Source organism: Mytilus trossulus, chromosome 12, assembly GCF_036588685.1.
Source record: "Mytilus trossulus isolate FHL-02 chromosome 12, PNRI_Mtr1.1.1.hap1, whole genome shotgun sequence".
Lineage (NCBI taxonomy): Eukaryota > Metazoa > Mollusca > Bivalvia > Mytilida > Mytilidae > Mytilus > Mytilus trossulus.
The window spans coordinates 18,378,885-18,399,357 of NC_086384.1; the positions used below are offsets into that span (position 1 = coordinate 18,378,885).

General features: G+C 30.7%; 1 protein-coding gene across 3 annotated transcripts in view; it reads left to right on the plus strand.

Annotated features, from left to right (window-relative positions):
* The window catches only part of LOC134693062 (D-glucuronyl C5-epimerase-like), an 88,463-nt gene that overhangs the window by 30,255 nt on the left and 37,735 nt on the right, over positions 1-20,473 (plus strand). For 2 of the 3 annotated variants that reach the window (XM_063553762.1, XM_063553764.1), the window contains exon 2: positions 8,328-8,480. The gene's annotated coding sequence lies outside the window, so the exon portion shown is untranslated. Of the gene's footprint in view, positions 1-8,327; positions 8,481-10,061; positions 10,166-20,473 lie in introns of those variants that run through there. The other variant, XM_063553763.1, reaches the window with a different exon arrangement.

Below are 20,473 nucleotides of genomic sequence, written 5' to 3' on the forward strand. Positions count from 1 at the left end.
TGAAGATATATTGATAAGTCGTTAAGAACTTTAAGGCAACAAAAATCAAAAGAGCTTTTTATTGAAGTTCCCAGACGATCAGAAGTGGTGAAAGGTAACATAGGTATGATCAAATCCATAAGTCGAATACGAACTCGAAATTGACATGGCGAAAAAAACGAAAAACTATCAAAAGACAAATTACAGTATACAAAACGCATCATAGAAAACTTTAGACTGAGCAACACGAACCTTCAGAAAGTCATATTGATAGCCTGTAATGTAAGGTCAATCCAAAATAATAAATAGTTTAATATCGTGTTCAATTTACACAATCTCATTATTATAGCACTAAAATACAACTATGAATGGTCCCTAGTTACGAGACTTTAGACTTCAAACAGTACTCTTTTACATAGTTAGATTATTATATACAAGAAGATCACGGTCAATAGAGAAAAATGTAAAATATATATTTAAGTGCAGTATATATTTGACAAATACATATAACGTCTCAATAAAAATGAATTGTTAATTGTTCATCGGATTGATATGTAATATTCTATTATATCAATCTAGTTTACTTACTATTCCCCCGGAGATTAAATTGTGATACGGGAAAGGCTCAATCTATCAACGGTCCTCAAAAGAACAATATACCTATACAAAAACGAACGTAATCGAGTCAGATTTCGTCGGACAATTACTACTTTTAAAACTTGACAAAAACTTAAATTAACATGATTAAAGCTGGAATTTAAATTGTATTTACCTATAGGTATATATGATGTAATGAAAGTGGATTTGTTTAACAATGTTAACAATAAGGGAACATTTGAAATGCGGCGTTCCAAGTAGGTATATTCTTTACAGAATAATTTCAAATCAGGACAAAACTATTGCTTTTATCAAATTTTAATTGAATTGTCATCTTTAGAAACACGAAATCAGAAATTATATTTATTCGGGTCGAATTTCCCTTCCGAATGGCCCTTGTGGGTACCGTGATGTAACTTCGGATTTCATCTTGGCGGCTGTGTAATTAACTGAAGTATACCGCCGGTTCTAATAAGTGCTTTGAAGTCTTTAGTAAATAATTCAAATTATTATTCAAACTTCTTTCCAGAAGTATTTATTTTGAAACTTATGTCGATGAATGAATTTGAAATGAGATTTCGGGTTTAGAATAGGTGTACTCGAAAAGACTATCAGCCTTCAGGCTTATGTCTTAATCAGAAAATTAATTCAACAAAATGATGAGACACGGAGAACCAACAAAGTGTGAATTGCCCCCCGTTTTCAAATAAATATTGTCATATCAGATAAAATAATCATGACATAAAGTATTAGATTCATAAGTATACCTTATGAAGATGATTCTGGTAATTAAATAAATTTTGTTTTTCCTTTATGATTCTGTGCAACTTTTTCGGTCAATAGCCATGCTTGATTGGACTATACAGCATGTATAAGCTGAGAATCACGGCTCAATTGTTATGGTACTGTTCACACACATGTTTGTAATGTTATACTATATACCATTATGTGTGCATGTATTCTCCGTTATAGTTCTTCTCCTCATTTTATTATAACTTTACTGAGACCTGTTGGTGACCTTCTGCTGTTGTTTTTTCTATTGTCGGGTTGTTGTCTCTTTGACACATTCCCCATTTCCATTCTCAATTTTACTTTATCAAATTTCATTCGTTTTTTTTTCTTTCTCAATTTTATTCAAAGCATTGTTATCGTGACACAGTGAACTTATTAAAACTGGACGAATTTGACTTTGTTCAAAGTAACTAATATCTTATTTTACAAAAGAATGACCATGCATGATAATTCAGTTTCATGTCTATCTGTTGCGAGGAAAAGCGACCAGCACATACCCAAAACTAAAATTATACTCACAAGTATGAAGTATATACCAAATATTGCGAGAAACTAAAAGAATGGGGTAATTATGCATATGAGTGTTTATTAGGGGAAAACGTTTTTGTTGTTGTTGAAAAAGTAAAGCATAAACAGATTTAGAGCAACAACACTTCATTTATATCTTAAAACAAAAATATTCAACCTCATCGTGTTTTGGCGTTCTTGACGAAGGAATTAAGAAAAAAAAACGCTTTTGATGCACCATAACATTTTTTTCTCAAATGGCTTCTGTCTTTTGAAAACCAAAAAGATAAGGCATTACAAAATGATCTACTGTCAGCATCATTGCCACTGACTTAGCATGCATTTTATTTAAGAATTGAATGCTTCTTTTTGTAAATTTATTGGGTGGTAAAAGCGTTGACCGAAGTACATTTTGTATGAAGCGCGGAAGCGCTTCATTCTAAAAATGTACGCACGGTCAACGCTTTTACAACCCTATAAAGTTTCAAAAAGAAGTATTCAATACTTATAATTACACATTGCCAAGAATCTGTCCGGTTTAAGGGAGATAACTCAATTTGATAACAATTAATAGAATCGACAAGGACGATAACCCATCCTCGCTCCACATGCGGTTACATGATAATTTGACATGTGCGATAAGACGCACAATTGAGGGGTCGAACACCCGCTGTTTTGTAAAGATAGTTTCAGTGAAAACCAATACCAGATGTTATCTATAAGATAATTTCGAATATGTTTTCTTTATTTTGTTGCAGTTTGTTAAATGGATTGAAGGCCGGAGAGATCTTCGATCTATGTTAAAACCCGGGACTTCTAAAGAAGATTATAAGTCCTATTTAAAACGTCTCACGATGTTTGATCTCAATTGGTAAATGTTAGATGCATATAAATAAAAATAGATATTATTTTTTAAAATGAATTGAGCATCAAACTGACTGAAATGTAATTGAAATTTTAGTACAACTATTTCACATGTAATTGGCTGAAAGGCTGTTGTCTAACGATTCTTTTTTTTTATTCATATAATCTGATGTCCAGTAGTTGTCGTTTGTTTATGTGATTCACAAGTGTTTCTATTTTTTTTATATACATTAGACCGTTGGTTTTACACTAGTAATTTTTGTGACCCTTTATAGCTTGCTGTTCGGTGTGAGACTAAGCTCCGTGCTGAACACCGTACCTTGACCTATAAAGTTTTATTTATACAAATTGTGACTTGGATGGAGAGTTGTCTCATTGGCACTCATACCACAGCTTCCTATATACCTGGTACCTCAAGAATTCGAAATGTTTTTCATTTTATTTAATTTCAAACATTCATCGACAGTTCAAAATTATTAAATTTAACAGTATACTTTGAGTGCGGATAACAACACAATTCCTCGAGTAAAATAAAGTGTTGGTTAATGTCGGTCATATTTTTTTTCGTAAATTGTTTTGTTATGAATGTAGTCTTCTCAATTGAATAATCTTATATTTTTTCATGTTGGGGCCTTTTATAGCCGATTAAATGGTATGTGTTTCTCATTGCTGAAGGCCGTACGGTTGCCTATAATTAAATACGTCCACTTCATTTGAACTTTTGAGGATAATTGTCTTATTGGCAATCATACCACATCTCTTTGTTTTTTTTAAATATTTTTTTGGATGTGTACTGGTGGATAATTTATCTTCAAATCGGTACTTTAGATCTTTTGTATTCTGTAGATAAGTTTCGTACCAATCTGACAAGGAAGCCTTTTCTACTAATTTCAACAGTTTTGTCGTGTGTTGTGCTTTAATACCACAGATATATTTGAGCACTCACAAACATTTTAACCCCGCTGAATATCACGGTTTCTAGTTCCGTTTTATAAAGCCAGGAACAAATTACTTGTAACTATATATGTGGTTGTCGTTTCTTGCTGTCTGAAATATTTATTTTCTTGGTGTTATTGATTAAGCATATACCTGTTCGTTTAATTGGGTTTCCCCCTATTTTCATTGTTTCGACATTTAACATATAATCTGTTATATAGCACGTTTCACCCACCGCATTTTTGTGCTTGTCCCAAGTAAGGAACATCTAGCCTTTGTTAGTCTTGTGTGCGTGCGTGCAAGGTTGTTTTTTTTAAACTTTGGTTCATTTATGTTACGGAGTTAGGTGTGGCGTTCTTTTTGATGAAATATAGTTAACTTTGTGTATAGGGGCAAACTAGCGCACGTGGAATATTCTTGTGTTGCATTTAAGACCAATTTGTGGATTTGGGCCGTTTTTTGCTCTTTGGTCGGATTGTTGTCTATCTTTTTTACACATTTTTCGTTTCCATTCTCATTGCCAATCATACCACCTCGTCTTATTTTGTAAATTATCGTATTAACTTCTAAGTTAAACCAGAGATATAAATAAGTAGATATACAGTACATATATCTATGAATATCTATGGCGCTGTTTAAATCATTTATGAAGGAAAAGAAAGTGTTTCATACATCATGACAGCCAAATTATTCAATTAAAGTTTACAGAACCCTATATAGTAGTAGCCTGTGAATTTCGTGGGTGGAGAGTAGGTCATCCCGTTAAAATTACATAATTAATATCTCAATAGAGACGTAAAAAATAATTAGAACAAACAGAGACATGTATACTAAATGTATTTATATGTCTCTGGAACAAAGGACGAAACAGATTTTTGTCAAACAACATTTTATATATGTATATGAAATAATTATGTACATTAATAATAGAGTATATATCATGGAGGACAACTTTCAAAATAAATCATACATGCATTAAGATGATAATTTCATTTACAATGATCTATTAGAATTAAATTGTAAATTTTACGATTCTGATGATTTTTTAAATGAATATCAATACAAAATAAACAAAAAAAAAGTCTAAAATATTTATAGTTAATGTTTAAAAAGCCAACCTCACCACTTCCTTATATATATACAAATATTAAAATCCGAAAATGTCTTTTAAATTTCCAAACGCATTTAATCCCATTAATTAAAAAAAAAGTGATTGTGTATTGATAATTAATACAATTCGTTTAGATTACGATTGCATCCTCATACTTTATTTAATATCGGTTATAAGCACGTGAAAACAGACACAAACAAAAACTTTGATTATAAATAACTTCAATTATAAAAACGTGAATTTCATATTATTTAGTGTTTTGTAATTCCTTCAGCCCTAAACATAGTTAATACAAAACGTCGTTTAAACTATATCACATGAATTATTATGTCTCAGCGTGACTGTATAAATAAGATGGTGTAACAGGCTGCTATCTGTTTACACAAACAATGTATCCTGTTGTCAAATAAAAGTTGATAGAATAAAAACTTAAAATCGCCTACTTTTAAATCAAATTTGGTGCAAGTAGACAATAACCAATTTAAAAATAAACTACACCACATTAAACTATAACTTTTCATCTTTCTCTTGGTCTCAACAGGTAAGGAATGTCATCAGTAAAAGTATTTTATTTATTTTTTCAAAACTGACCACTTTTCTTAAAAATGACATTTTCTGCAAGAATAACGGCAAATGTAAGCCATTTGACATCCCTTTATGAAAAATCTAAATTTGTTGCATTAAGTTTAAACATTAATTTAAAATAATTTATATCATTAAAAAGAAGACACATTAAGGATTATGGTGATCTCAACAGTGAAGAAAAGAACTGAGAAGAAAATCGAATATCGTCTGTTAAAGATTATTTTCCATACAACTTCTATATAACGATTGTATCCATGTAGGGTATCTGAATTCACGCATGCGCAATGTCGACCGGACTGATTCTTGACAATGTTTTTTTAGGTAAAATCTTGAAAACACGATTTTTTTCCAGTTTTATTTAATTCACCTGTGCACTTTTTTGTGGGACCTCGTGTCATCATGCATGATAAATGTTATTGTCTGATGCAATTGTTTACGGAATAACATGTTAGCCAATCAGAATAACGTATTATAATGAAACTTACATCTAATGTAATTATACCACTCTCAAGATACCACTGTCTCCCTCCCTTTGCATTCTTTGATGTTTGACACAGATAAGACAAAAGTACGATATCGCACTTGAAAGGGTTTTTTCTTCACATTATTGCTTTTTTCTTTTTTCTATTGGCCAAAAAATGCGACAACTATATTGCGGTATAGTAGTAACTGGCAAAAAATGACACTACTTGAGTATTAACTTGACATAAACATTTTACTCAGATTTCGATGTTCTTTTATAAAAAAACAGCGTAATCTCAACACATATGCTTGAAGTTATATTCTGATATGCAAAGGTAATATCTCAAACAAGAATTGGTGTAAAAACAAGGCAAAAAAGTGAACTCAAGATAATTGCTTTTTTTCGGAAACGACATTTTTCAAACTAGTACTTTTGGTATAGACTCGTTCCGATTAAAATAGGAATATTATTTTCCTATAACGGATTGATTAGCAACGTCATTACCTCCCCTGTAACTGTATCGTACGGTGGCAAATATTTTATTGATGTTTGTTTAACGTTCAGTGGCAAATATTTCATTTAAATTCGGGATGAAATATAAAAAAGAAGATGTGGTATGATTGCCAATGAGACAACTATCCACAAAAGACCAAAATGAGACAAACATTAACAATTATAGGTCACCGTACGGTCTTCAACAATGAGCAAAGCCCATACCGCATATAGTCAGCTATAAAAGGCCCCAATGTAAAACAATTCAAACGAGAAAACTAACGGCCTTATTTATGTAAAAAAAAATGAACGAAAAAGTATAGTATCATTCAAGGGTATAAGTTATGGCCATTTTCATCTCCTCGAAGGAAAACCTATTGTTTAATAGTAAAAGGATATACAATACTTGTTATTTTTCAATCCCTTTCAAAGGATTAGTCAACTTAGGATAATCCAGATTTCTAGCAACTTGACTCTTTAATGTTATATTAAATTCATCAAATTTGTGTAGTTCAAGTGTGCTAAGTCTAATCTGATTTAACGGTTTGTATATAAATGTGCCAAAATCTGAACCTTCTTTGTTGTATTTTCTGTGAGAATTTTTTTTCCAGATACTTTACCTGAAGGGTAACTGGAAAATCTCTTCCTTTTGTCGCGATCTCAATGTCATGTCCTCCTTCCTTACCGGGTCCCCATTTGAACCTGCCTGCTTTTATGTTTTGTCCAAGTTATATTTATTTGTTAATTTTCTTAACACTTTGATAGCAATTTCGTATATAAACTACTTGTAAATTCTCATGCACCTTTCTATAAATTCACTGTTTTCATCTCAGTAATAATAAACTTTGAATACAGTTTAACAGCAGCCTTTAATAAAAAAATAAAATTGACAAAGAAGGCCATTTTTTTTTATAGTAAATAAATTTTACAAGCTTTTAGATTGCACGTCTGTATATGGAAAGGTTGACACGAGATACGTTTGTGACTTCTGGTTAAGCAAAGGCGGGTTAAGGGGATGTGTTTCGGGTAAACGCCCCTCCTTTTATTGGGAAAAAAATAGTTTATTGTATAGGGAATCACTGAAGCTGTAGCGGACCTCTCTTAGGCAGTCGTTGTCATTGGTTTTCCAAACTTCATAATTTGGGAGTTCTTGGCAGTGAACTTTAAAACTTAACCAAAACATGATCCGATAAGAAATTTAAAAAAAATCATGTATTTCAAGACAAATTCACAATTAATTGAAGGCAAGGTCGTATATACGTCCTTGGTGAAGGCAAGATGGTCGTCCTTGTGATTTTTTATTTTGAAATCTCTTGCTATGTTTCCAATTTATGAAAAACATATAAAAGTCCTTCTGAATTTGTTTTTGATTTATGTTAATATTTGTAATAACAATAATATTTATGATTTTGTTTTCGTGAATTGACAGATATGCTTTTTACAGTTGACTCCTATCATAGGTGTGCTTGAATACAAATTACAGTTAAATTTGGGAGGTTCTCTATCAATAAACTATATAAATAAAGTTTAAAGAAAAACAAAGGTATAAAAAGCATTTTTATGAAATAAATTAATGTCCATTCACGCCTTAATCATTCATTTCGATTAAAAATTACATAAGTTATCTTTCTATTAATAGATATAAACTGCTATATATATAAGAAAGAAATCGAAATAACTGCATAAGAAATTAGCAGATGACAATTAACAAAAAAGCTTATTGTCACAATAAAGGTAATCAAATTAATGCATTTTTTTAAAAATTTAATTCCAAACTTTAATATTTGTATGAAATTGTGTTTGGAACTTTCTTTCAAAAAATAAATATTCTTGGTGTGTTTTGACAAGACAAGACCCTGAATATACCAATCACTCAAAATATTTGTGACTGACAGACTTAATTAATTAACAGGTACATTGACAAATATATAGATCAAAAGCCACCAGGTAGACAGTCATATCCTAATCAATCATCTATCTTTTGTTTCCTTTTAATTACAGGTGTGAACAGGTAAAAACAAGGAATATTAATTGGATTTTGTGAAAAGACTATTATTTGTGTATAGGACTGAGAAATTTCATTCAAGAATTGGTGACCTTGCATCGAAGACGATAACTTGGACTTATAAACCACCCAAAGATGAGATGCTAAAGGTATGTTTTTCATCTTCCTTTGTATGTATGTATGTATGTATGTATGTATGTACGTAGATCCCTCCGTTTACGTAGCACCCCTCGAGAGCTGCGAGGGTACAGTGGAATCCGTGTACACTCCCTATCGGGATTAATGGAGATGTGTCACTAACGTATTTACAAGGTTCAATATTTACAAGGACAATCCCAACCCAACACCAGGCAATGTTAGGACACCGGGCAGAGTCTGTTATTATTTTCTATAAATTGAGTTATTGCACAAAAAAGTGTTATTGAATCAACAGGTAGTTGATTATTATAAAGTTCAGTAGTTTGTATGTACTAAATGTATATGGCATAATTTGATCTGTTTGAATTGCTTTAAATTTGTCTTTTGGTGCTTTAGCTTGAGGTGCTGTAGGGGTTTTGCTCATTGTAGAAGGCAACACAGTGATCATGAGGTTCAATTTGATCCCTGGAGGAGAGTTGTCTCATTGGAAACACAACTTTTTATTTTTTACATTCTTGTACTGTTTTATGATTGAGTAATAGGTGCTAAACATTCTTACAGTTAACTTAAAAAGACTGTATTGCCACCAGAGCAATTCAGCCAGGGTTTATGAAATTGGGGCATAATATGTACGAAATTGGGGCATAATATGTGCATGTATATATATACACATGCACATGTATACTACTTCAGCAAGTAAGTTATTCCTTTTTTAATCCAGAGAAAAGATCAATCACTTAAAACCATATTTTTTATATATAGACAGAATAATCATATAAATGCAGTTTTCCCTAATAAAAGACACCTGTGTGTAATAAAAATGATAGAGAATTTTTCCGCATGATCTTTGGATCTTAATACCATTAATATTGTGATACATCTGTTGCATTTAATACAACTTGAGTATAGTTTTTATCAAGTAATACTTTTTTAATTTGATCATTTTTCTAAAAGCCAAAGGTGTGAAAATTGTAACTTAGGGTATGGAAGAGGTCTTTCTTTCTGTTATTCTTCAATTTCATTGACCATTTTCTGTTTTCTTCATTAATTTTGCCCAATTGTCTCCATTTTTTATATTAAAAATACTTAAATTCTTTCATTGTATTATTTCTTTCTTTTCTTTTTTATTTTGGACCAATTTTCAGAAAATTTGTCCAATTTTCAGAAAATTTGTCCAATTTTCTCTATTATCTGTGAACTCCATCTAAATCCTTATAACTTCAAAAAATTCCATCTTAAAACCTATTAATGTTTTCCAAAAGGATAATCCTATACACTATCTAATAATCTATGTTTTCTTAATATCAGGTGTAAGATTATGACTTGGATGACTTTGTATGTAATTTTTAATATGTTAATTGACATATACATCTCTCAATACATGTCTTACTCTAGAGTACATTTCATTAATCCAACTGTACACTTTCTTTAAATAAATCACAACCACAAACATGTTGTTTTAACAATTAATTTTACCTACTCAAAATACTACTTATGTAAATAATAAAGTCATGTCAAGTTTTTTCATGTTATTTTTACTTATATAAACATGTATACTTTTACTTCTAATGTTTGTCTTTAATATAAATGTGTGCCAAGTGGTTTTCATAAAATGTGACAATTTGTAATGACCATTGAACAGTTAACGAAGAGCTAGTTTTTATGCTTAAACTTTATGTTAATGCTTCTGTTCAAGGTAGGATCATTTTCTTATTCTATATTTTATCCAATATTTTGCACTATTCTGTAAATAATGTTTTTTTGTACATATGAATCAAATAAAAAGATCCAGGAGCAACTTCTATTTTGAAGAAAGCTTTTTTCTTTCTTTTGTAGTCTAATAAATTCAACATTGATGAAAAATGGAAATGGGTGACCAAAATCAGTAGAATAACTTTAGACCCTTGTTTTTAACAAATTCAAAATGAATAGTTATCAGGACAATTTCACTTTTTCTATGAACGATCTACAGGTTGTTTTTTTTCAAATGTCAATTTTTTTTCCTTCATCAATTTTTCAAACTAATTAATGGACATAGTTATTTTTTTCCCTTCTATTTTAAGACTAATACCATAAAAAAAAAAAAAAAAAATAATTCTTTTTTAAAAATATCAATGAACAGATTGCAAATTTGCAGAACATTGTGTTGATTGAGGGTGCAAGACAAAAGATGATAAGTTCTACATTTCTCTTTTATTGCTTCAAGTTAAAGGGTTACTACGTACATGTATCAAATCAAAACTTTGTTCATCATATTAGATATGCATTGTATGATTTATTTCTTAGACACACAAGAGGTCATCCATCAAGATTTGAATTGGCTAAAAACATGCCAACGACAATCATAAAATAAAATTTTAAAAAAAGCGAGTTAGTCACAAAAGTACATCTTGGTTCAAATTCTTTTACAACACAATGTAATAGTCCTCGTCGGTGAATGATTTCTGTTCCAAAAGTAGATTGCATTTCCTGCCGAAAAGTACATGAGACATTTTTATTTATATAAGATAGATGACTTTTTTAAAATTAAACACAGAATTTATCCTGCCACCATGTTTATCATCAATCTAGTGTCATGTCAAATTTTAGTATGTCAAAATATGAATTGTAGGGAGGTGAGGACTTCCAGGGTGCAAAATTTCAAATGTTTTGTATGTCAAAATATGGAATTGTAGGGGCGTGAGGACTCTCAGCGTTCAAAATTTCAAATGATTTGTATGTACAGTTGCAATTCTACTTTTGGAACCTATCGATATACATCAGAAGATACATTTTAATTTTGAAATCTCTATAGTGATCACTAGCACATCAACACTAAGTTTGCAAGTTCAAATCCTGCTCATGGTTGATGCCTTAAACTCTAATCTTCATAGCATTTTTTTTAGCTGACTAAACAGTATGGATTTTTCTCATTGTTGAAGGCCATTGGGTTGCCTATAATTGCTTACATCCACTTCATTTGAACTTTGGTGGATAGTTGTCTCATTGGCAATATCTTTATTTAATGCCTAATTATCAAGAACATAAATCAGTCTAATTTGAATCTCTACACATGTATGGGTTACCATGTGTAGACTTTCTTCAAAGAAGTTAATTCATATGCAAGCCTAATTTTTGATAATTTTTTATTTGATTATAACAAAAAAAACTGTCAATGCATTGGGTTCCAACCCGCCTTTCTGGTATCCAGGATATGTCTCAAACTGACTTTAGCTTTTGATCAGACCCTTCCATTGTCAGTCTCACTGACTCTAACTTTTCAGCAGACCCTTCCATTGTCAGTCTCACTGACTCTAACTTTTGAGCAGACCCTTCCATTGTTAGTCTCACTGACTCTAACTTTTCAGCAGACCCTTCCATTGTCAGTCTCACTGACTCTAACTTTTCAGCAGACCCTTCCATTGTCAGTCTCACTGACTCTAACTTATGAGCAGACCCTTCCATTGTCAGTCTCACTGACTCTAACTTATGAGCAGACCCTTCCATTGTCAGTCTCACTGACTCTAACTTTTGAGCAGACCCTTCCATTGTTAGCCTCACTGTGAATATGTCCAATACTTAAATACCCATACATCTCTTGTCAACGCAGTGTCAATGTCAAGTTATTATTTCAATTTAAAAAAACAAATGATTTTAAAATATGAGTAATCACATTTAAATGCAAAAATTATGATTTATAAGTTGAATATATTTCCTTCAGCTGGTTCATAACAAAAGTTTCATAATACCATCCAATATTCCTCGATCAAGGGCGTCTCCAATTTCTTATATCCCTGAAAAAAACACAGTATCATCATGATTAAACAATTTTATATTATATTTTATTGACATTTTTTTTACAATTTATATGTTATAAATTAGGATATAGTACAGTTAAACCCAAGAAAAGCCTTTAGGCTTAGGCAGTGCAGGTTTTGAATCACACCAATATAAAAGACAATGATAGATTGGTAATCATTTATGGCAGCCAGAATTCATCTGTTTTTCATTATTTCCTCCCAAACAGTCAATTTACAAGACCTTTGCATAACTTAATTTTAAAAGTTTACTAAATAAGCAGGTAGACAACAAAAACTATAGTTTTGGCTTTTCTGAAGCTACTCAGTATTCTCTAGATTTACCTTCATCAGGATCTCTTAAACCAAAACAATTTTTCGACGAGGATGTAAATATACTAAACTTAAATGACAAAAGGGACTAACAAAATAGCCGATATACATATATATAACGTAAATTTTGCCTGAGGAAGTTGGAACCTTAGTTTACTAATTATTTATAAATTGATCAATCTAAGAAAGGTATTTTCTTTCAGTTTTTTGCATCGTTGGGTCACTGTCTCATCTACTTTAGCCACACATCACCATTTAATTAAATTATAACACTATATCTTAAAACATGTAAGATCCTACATACAGCAGTTACTATATAAAAGTTCAAAACTTTAATCATCATTTTAAAAATCTATAAAAGCTATATATTCTGGATAATAATAAAGGGAAAAGCAGCTGATGAGAGAAATCACAATATTCTGGGAAAAGGGTTTGATGCCTGAAGTGCTTTCTAGTTAATAAGTACATGCATTTATAATAGTTTTCACAAAGTCTTAAAACATTTGAAAATTTGTTTCATCTTAATCATATGGTTTTATTTTTAATATTTATCATACTTTGAAAGGAGGTGTAATATTACATCCTTTATATAGCTAGAAGTTCAAAGTTTTCTGGTTACAAACTTGACCTAAAATAATTACCAAGAGCAAAAATGTTTTAAAAAACATTATTTAATTTTATCAATTCTGTCTAAAACATTATAATCTTTGTTATCCTTGATTGATAGGGAGATGTTAAATTACACCCCTAATAGTAGTTCAAAGTTCTCTTATACAAAATTGACCTAAAATGACCCCAAACAAATTCTTTTCCTTCCTGTGAACTGTATCAGATTTTGATGCATTAAACTCTGATTGATCACAAAAGCTATGTAAGCCTTGAAAAGATAATTCTCTTTCACCGTGTAATTTTTAAAAGGTGCACAATTCAAAGATTTGATGTATTTCCTCAATCCTTTTACCTAATCGCTGCCTTAAATACTTTCTTGTATTGGATATAGTTTCCCCTTTCAAAAGATCCTATGATATATTGGACTATTTTACCCTGGTCCTAATCCCCGTATGACAATGGGCTAACTGTATTAAACAAGTAAACTGTGGGCCGACTTTTATATTTTGTGAATGTAATAGTATTTATATAATTTGTCATACGTTTTATATCATGTAAAGCCTGTAGGATATGATTTAAGATAAATGGCGAGCTTAAGGAGTCGCGACAAAAACAGATTTTCCGACACAAATTCATTAGTTCTGGATTAATTTCCTTTGTTAAAATTGACAAGAGTTTTTACTTTTTATTAGAATTAAGTACTTAACAGAAAAACAAGATTACTGCCATATTTTTTTTAATATTTTGAAGATTAATTTCCAGTGTTCTCATATTTTTTTGCACGTGCACTGAACAACAATATTCTTTCATTTTTCAAACCTTTATATCTAATGACTATTGGTACATAAAAATAAAGATTATAATGAAAGGTTACATTCACAACAACATAGAATGGTGTTCTGTACATGTTAAGAATACATAATATGGAGTTATAACCCTTTCTAGTGAAAGATCCAGGGGGGTATAAGCCTTGAATATCATTCAACATTAAGACAATGTTTTTTTGTCAATAAATATAAATTTATAACAAGAATGCACACATTGTCATCCAAAGCTAAGTCCTGAACATTCATGAACTATTTGCCACTGGACATCAAGCATTTCCCAAATCAAAGTATACAAAGTATTGGAAAACAAACAGTATGTCTGACAGATTTGAAAGTGCTGAAACCTTATAACTCATCATTGTTTGAATGCTGACCAAATATGAAGCCATTCTGTTTTTATGTGCCTGAGAAAAGTGTGAGGTACAAGGGCAGGGGCAGATCCAGCCATTTCTAAAAGGGGAATTCAATTCCAGGATAAAGGAGTGTTCCAACCATATGTCCCCAATTCCCTTTCAAAAGCATCAAATGTCAAAAAGGGGAGTTCAGACCCCCTCCCCCTACATGGGAAATGCAATACAGACCCAAATAACTATTCTTTTGATTCATAAAAAACTCAATTGCATGTGTCAAACAGGAATTCATGACAGAATTACAATGAAAAGAGATAAAATAAATATATTTCACCAAGTAAAAAGGCATATCTCCTTATTTTTATATCAACTGTAATCACTTCTGAATACTTTTATTATGGAGATGAAATCTACTGAAAATATTTGGCAACGTTTCTAAACGTATTGAACTAGCTAAATTATATACAGTGCATTTTAAATGGTTTTGTGTGCAGTAATTAAATTTTTTAGATATTGAGCCATTTGAAAGCGGTATAGACAGTTTAATGTGAAACACCTACGTACATATTACATAAGTCCGTTTCCAGGTGTAATACAAGCAGGTCTTTTAATTACAGGTGTAAAGAATTCCTTTTTGTCACATTCCAAAATCCAAGTCATAGATTGTTGACAGAAGAATCTGAATTGAATCTTTAGACATACAAAATAAATATAATGTATAAGTGCCTTGACTACGATATAAAAAATGCAAAAAAAATCACAACAAATCACTGTTAACTTTTTAAAATTGTAAATGTGGAATATTTCAATATCAATAAAATTAAATTATATATGAATATTTAAATCTAATATGAAGGACCAGGATCTTATAAGAGGTTCTGGATGGGGTATCAGAAAAGATAATGATAGACGAATAATGCAGAAAAATAGTGTGAAAAATAAAAAAAAAGTAAAAAAAGTAAAAAATATTTAAAAATTGAAGAATTCAAAAATAAAAGGCACATGCAATTTTAGCACTTTCCAGACACTCTGTTGAACATAAATTAATCAGCATTTATTCATTCATTTAAGGCAAAAAGCCAAAAATATCAAAATTTTCCTTTACTTTTAAACTTTCATTCCCTGTTATTACACCAGATTCATAAACTAATGGGAGATAACTTATTTGTTTTTAACTTATCCAGGCCTCATGTGGGTTAGGTGTTACATTTATAATGCCAACAGCTTCAAATACCAAAGACCATTAGATTACCCATGATCCCAGTAATTCCCTGTTATTACACCAGGGTATTGTAAATATAAACAAATATTCCCCACTTCAAAGTACTGTTATGTCATAGTCTGATTAGGGAATTAAAGTAGCTAATATCCCATAAAAGGGTCATCCCCACTTAATTTGAAGAAATAAACCAAAGTAATTGAATAATCTAATCTATGGGATTCTTGTGGCTTATTCAAATGTTTACTAAATCAATCCTATTTCTGAAAACAATTTCAATTATTATTATCAAGTGGCTGATGGGATTATAATTGAAAATAAAGTTAGATTGAAATTTTGAAATACAAATATTGCTACTCTGAAATTTGAAACCAGTAATTTTGTTTAAATAAATGCATTAATTGCAGCAGTTTAATTTTTAATATGTGTTCTCATAGAAATGACAAAAAAATTCTCCAGATATGTTTATTTTCAATTTTGAGAAGAAAACTGTCAAATAATCCTCTATTTTTTGGTGCTTTAGGTGTGACATAGTTTATCTAACATATTTAAATGATCAAATTATCTGTTTGAGGCATCTGTTATATTGATAGAAAAAACAAATTTGCAACATCTCTTTGCATATTTGACCTTTGAGGGTTGCCTGTTAGGTCCATTGATTTATAGTAAATTTTCAAATTTGTTTACTGCTTTCAAACGCCTTTTATTTTTTATTTCTTTTAATATTTTATTTTGGTTAGAGTAATAAGCCATATCCTTATAAACTTTGGAATAAAATGCATAATACAAGCAAATAAATTACATCATAGTGAAGTAGGATTTCCTTATTACCTAGAATACCCTTAAATAGAGATTGCACTCGACTGACATCCTTGATTTTTTGACAATGTTCCTTTTATGGTCACCATAAATAAGAAACTGTACTGAATTAATTTAAAGTTTCTAAACACAAATATTTGTTATTTGTTCAAGGTCACTAACGATCTCATCATGCGTTTGATGAAGAATGCTCGTACATTAATCCGAAATAATTACAAACTTTGATGTGATACAAAAAAGAAAGCAGTGTGGTCGGGTACTTACAAGAAGTAGCCTCTTATACAAAACAAATACAAGAGTAGCCTCTAATACAAAACAAATACAAGTAGCGCCACCCGTCGTTGACCAAAATATTGTATAAATATTTATGTTTTCTCACCCGATTTAATCATTTATTCCTAACTGATAAACATATTTGATTTAACTGGGGTAGAAATCTGATACAGGGTAAAATATGGGCATCGTAACACTCTAATGTAAATAAAATTAAAAACTCTTTTTGAAATTATATTAAATTACGTTTAATGCTTAAAGCTAACCTATTGAAAATGTTAATATTTTGAGCAAAGTGTAACTTTCTGAATCAAACAATGTTAAAAGTTAATTTGTCTTTCTTTTGTGTATTTGTTTAGAATAAGATAATACTATATACCACCCAGTTTAGTTTGAGCTATATGTGTTTAACAACGAATTATCGTGACAACTTTCATATATTATCTACCAATTTTTTATTCACCAAGGACATGCAAGGTTTAAATATAAATCCAAATTTGTTAGTCATTGATATATATATAAAAGGATATACATGTCAATGGTAAATTAGGATCGCTTATAATATGCACGATATTCAGTAAAAAAAAAAAAACATGTACAAAAATATAATACCAAATTAAAAGTTCCCTGATAATCAATATTGAATAGAAAATTAGGGGGATAATAGTTTAAATTCTCATGATTTAATTATAGTATCAGTCTACATCTAGCATGTTCGTCAATGTTTATAAGTTGTTCATATTAAGGTATTTTAATGCCCCACCTACGATACTAGAGGGGTATTTTAATGCCCCACCTACGATACTAGAGGGGCATTTTAATGCCCCACCTACGATACTAGAGGGGTATTTTAATGCCCCACCTACGATACTAGAGGGGTATTTTAATGCCCCACCTACGATACTAGAGGGGTATTTTAATGCCCCACCTATGATACTAGAGGGGTATTTTAATGCCCCACCTATGATACTAGAGGGGCATTTTGTTTTCTGGTCTGTGCCTCCGTTTGTCCCACTTCAGGATAAAGTTTTTGGTCAAAGTAGTTTTTGATGAAGTTGAAGTCCAATCAACTTGAAACTTAGTACACATGTTCCCTATGATATGATCTTTCTAATTTTAATGTCACATTCAAATATTTACTCTAATTTCAAGGTCCACTGAACATGCAAAATGATAGCGCTAGTGGGGCATCCATGTACTATGGACATATTCTTGTTTATTACAATTTTAAAACAGCCATGCACATGCAGGAATGTGTCATCATGTTTGCTTCTCTGGTTATTATTGATTTTTATATTGAAAGTCTTTAACATAAAAGTATAAATACAAGAAAATGTATAGCAGAAACTTAACATTATCAAATTGATGATTATTGAAAATAAGTTCAAGGTCAGATAATTAATATCAGACAGACATGAACTGTGACCTACAATCATTCTATACACCAGATGAAGTTGACCTTTTGCTATATAACCTCCTTTTTATAGTATCTGAAACAAATACCTAATCACATAAAACTTCATGTTAACTAATTACCTATGAATATGAGGTCAAGGTCAGAAAGACATGTATTAAGAAAAATCATCATATGCTCCCAAAAAAATGACCTATTACATTTACAGACCTAATTAAGACCATGTAAACTATATCAACATTGATTACTGAAACTACAAAGAAGGTCAAGGTCATTTGAACCCTGTCTGAAGGTAATGAAAAACTTTCAGTTAATCTGTATACTGAATACTAGTATAATTGTCCCATTATTCATAATACTTTAAAAAAAAATCAAGATGCCATTAAGGAAACCATGAAACTATGAACAAGAACAACGATTCCTGAAAAAAAGTTCAAGATGCCATTTAAGAATAGATACCATGAAACTAAGAACAATGACAATTAACATATACCAAATGAATATCTTTATAGACCATAATGCATCTGTTTGTGCTTTATAGAAATTATCTTGCTCTGATATACTCTCAAGTACATGGAGTACTATTTGAAAAGAGAGTACATCTAGCTACTGTCAGATGAGCATCCCAATAGCACAGTTTTAACTTCATAAGAGATTCTGGCATTTAGATTGCAAATTTTACCCAATAAAATTTTGACAAGATTTCAACCAAACTGATGTTACAAACTTTAGTCCATTAGAATTTTTCACACATTTACAGTTATATATGTTATGTTTGATACATTCCAAAAACTATCAATGACAATAACTAAAGTGGTCTGAGATTTTGAAGTTGTTACAATAAAATTATCACACCTACCAACTTAGGTATATAAATTATTTAAAGTCAATTACTGGCAAATATTTCTATGTGAAGTAGGCTGAAAACTGACAAACCTTTAGGTGTTAGACAAACAATGATATAAGTCTGAACATGTATAGAAAATACGTTTTAAAATATGTGCAAACACGAGGATATAAATACACTTATTTGGTAGGGTCCACAAAAAGAAGTTAGACTGTTCAAATCATGATCAGGGGAAGGTTTTCAAAACAATTGTGTCGGTCCTTTGGTCTGTTGCAGTTTGAAGATGAATTTAGTGGTTTTGTATCAAGTAAGGCAGCAAAAGTAAATTATGTCAAAAATGCTCATAATTTATGGAGAAATTGGACCAAATCTGACATTACAACACAAACATTGTATATTTGAAGGGACTATAGCTTCAATCATAACTTATAATGTAAAGGCCAAAAAGAAATTATTTGGTAATAGTAATATCACAACTGAATGTATGTAAATTGTTTAGTATTTTTGGCCTTATAAAAAAAACCATAAAATTCTTAGAGCCAATTTCAGTCCTTTCTGAATCTACTCCTGTATTCAAAATGTACTTTTTTATTAGTCTTGATAAAGTTTAAAAGTCAACAACTGTTATACATATTAAACTTTATGCTTCCAATAACAATTACTCAAATACTCACTTGACTGTCACAGTTATGATGCCAGATCCCATGACAATGACTTAAAATATACTCAATTCACACAATATAACATTGTCTTTTAATGTCATTTTCTACTCCATGATCATAAACCTTTTCACTGAAAAAACAAAATAGAAGAAGAAATTCTTAATTTAAAAAAAAATCTGAAAATATAGAAAATGTGTGTGTGTGTGTGTGTGTTTGTAAAAAGGGCTGATTTAGACAATCAATTAGTTCAAACCATATACATGTGTACTGCTTTTTTTTTAATAAATGCATTATAACTACATAAAATAAAACATAATGTTTATAAGTATACCAATTTCTTCAAATATGAAGAGAGGAGATTTCAACAACATCACATCCCCTAAACAAAAATAGCAGATTGACAATAAAAGTTGGTGCTTGATGATAACCCCAACCCCCTCATAGATGGTTGATTGTTGGTTGATTAAGGTGCAGTGGTAAATAGTTCATGCATGATCAGGTCTGAACCTCATAGATATTCCTATTATGGTATACATTTTTGTAAAATAAACCAGAAGCAAAAGAGAATAATAATATTTAGATGAGAACTTCAATGAACATGTTTCCAATAAGAATTGTAAATTTTACTGGACTATCAAAGTGGTCTCATTGGGGTCTAAGCATGGCACAGGATTCCTGATTTTTTGTAAGGGTGACACGTAAAAGTCAAATTATTGTGTCGTGAAAACAGGAAATGAGGTCTTGCTGGACGGGGAAAAGACAAAAAAAATGAGAATTGCTTACGTATATAGTGTAAGCGGGATACGGGGATCTGACAAAACAGAAAGCGGGATCTGGTATCGGAACCCCCCAATGAGACCCCCATCAAAATGTGA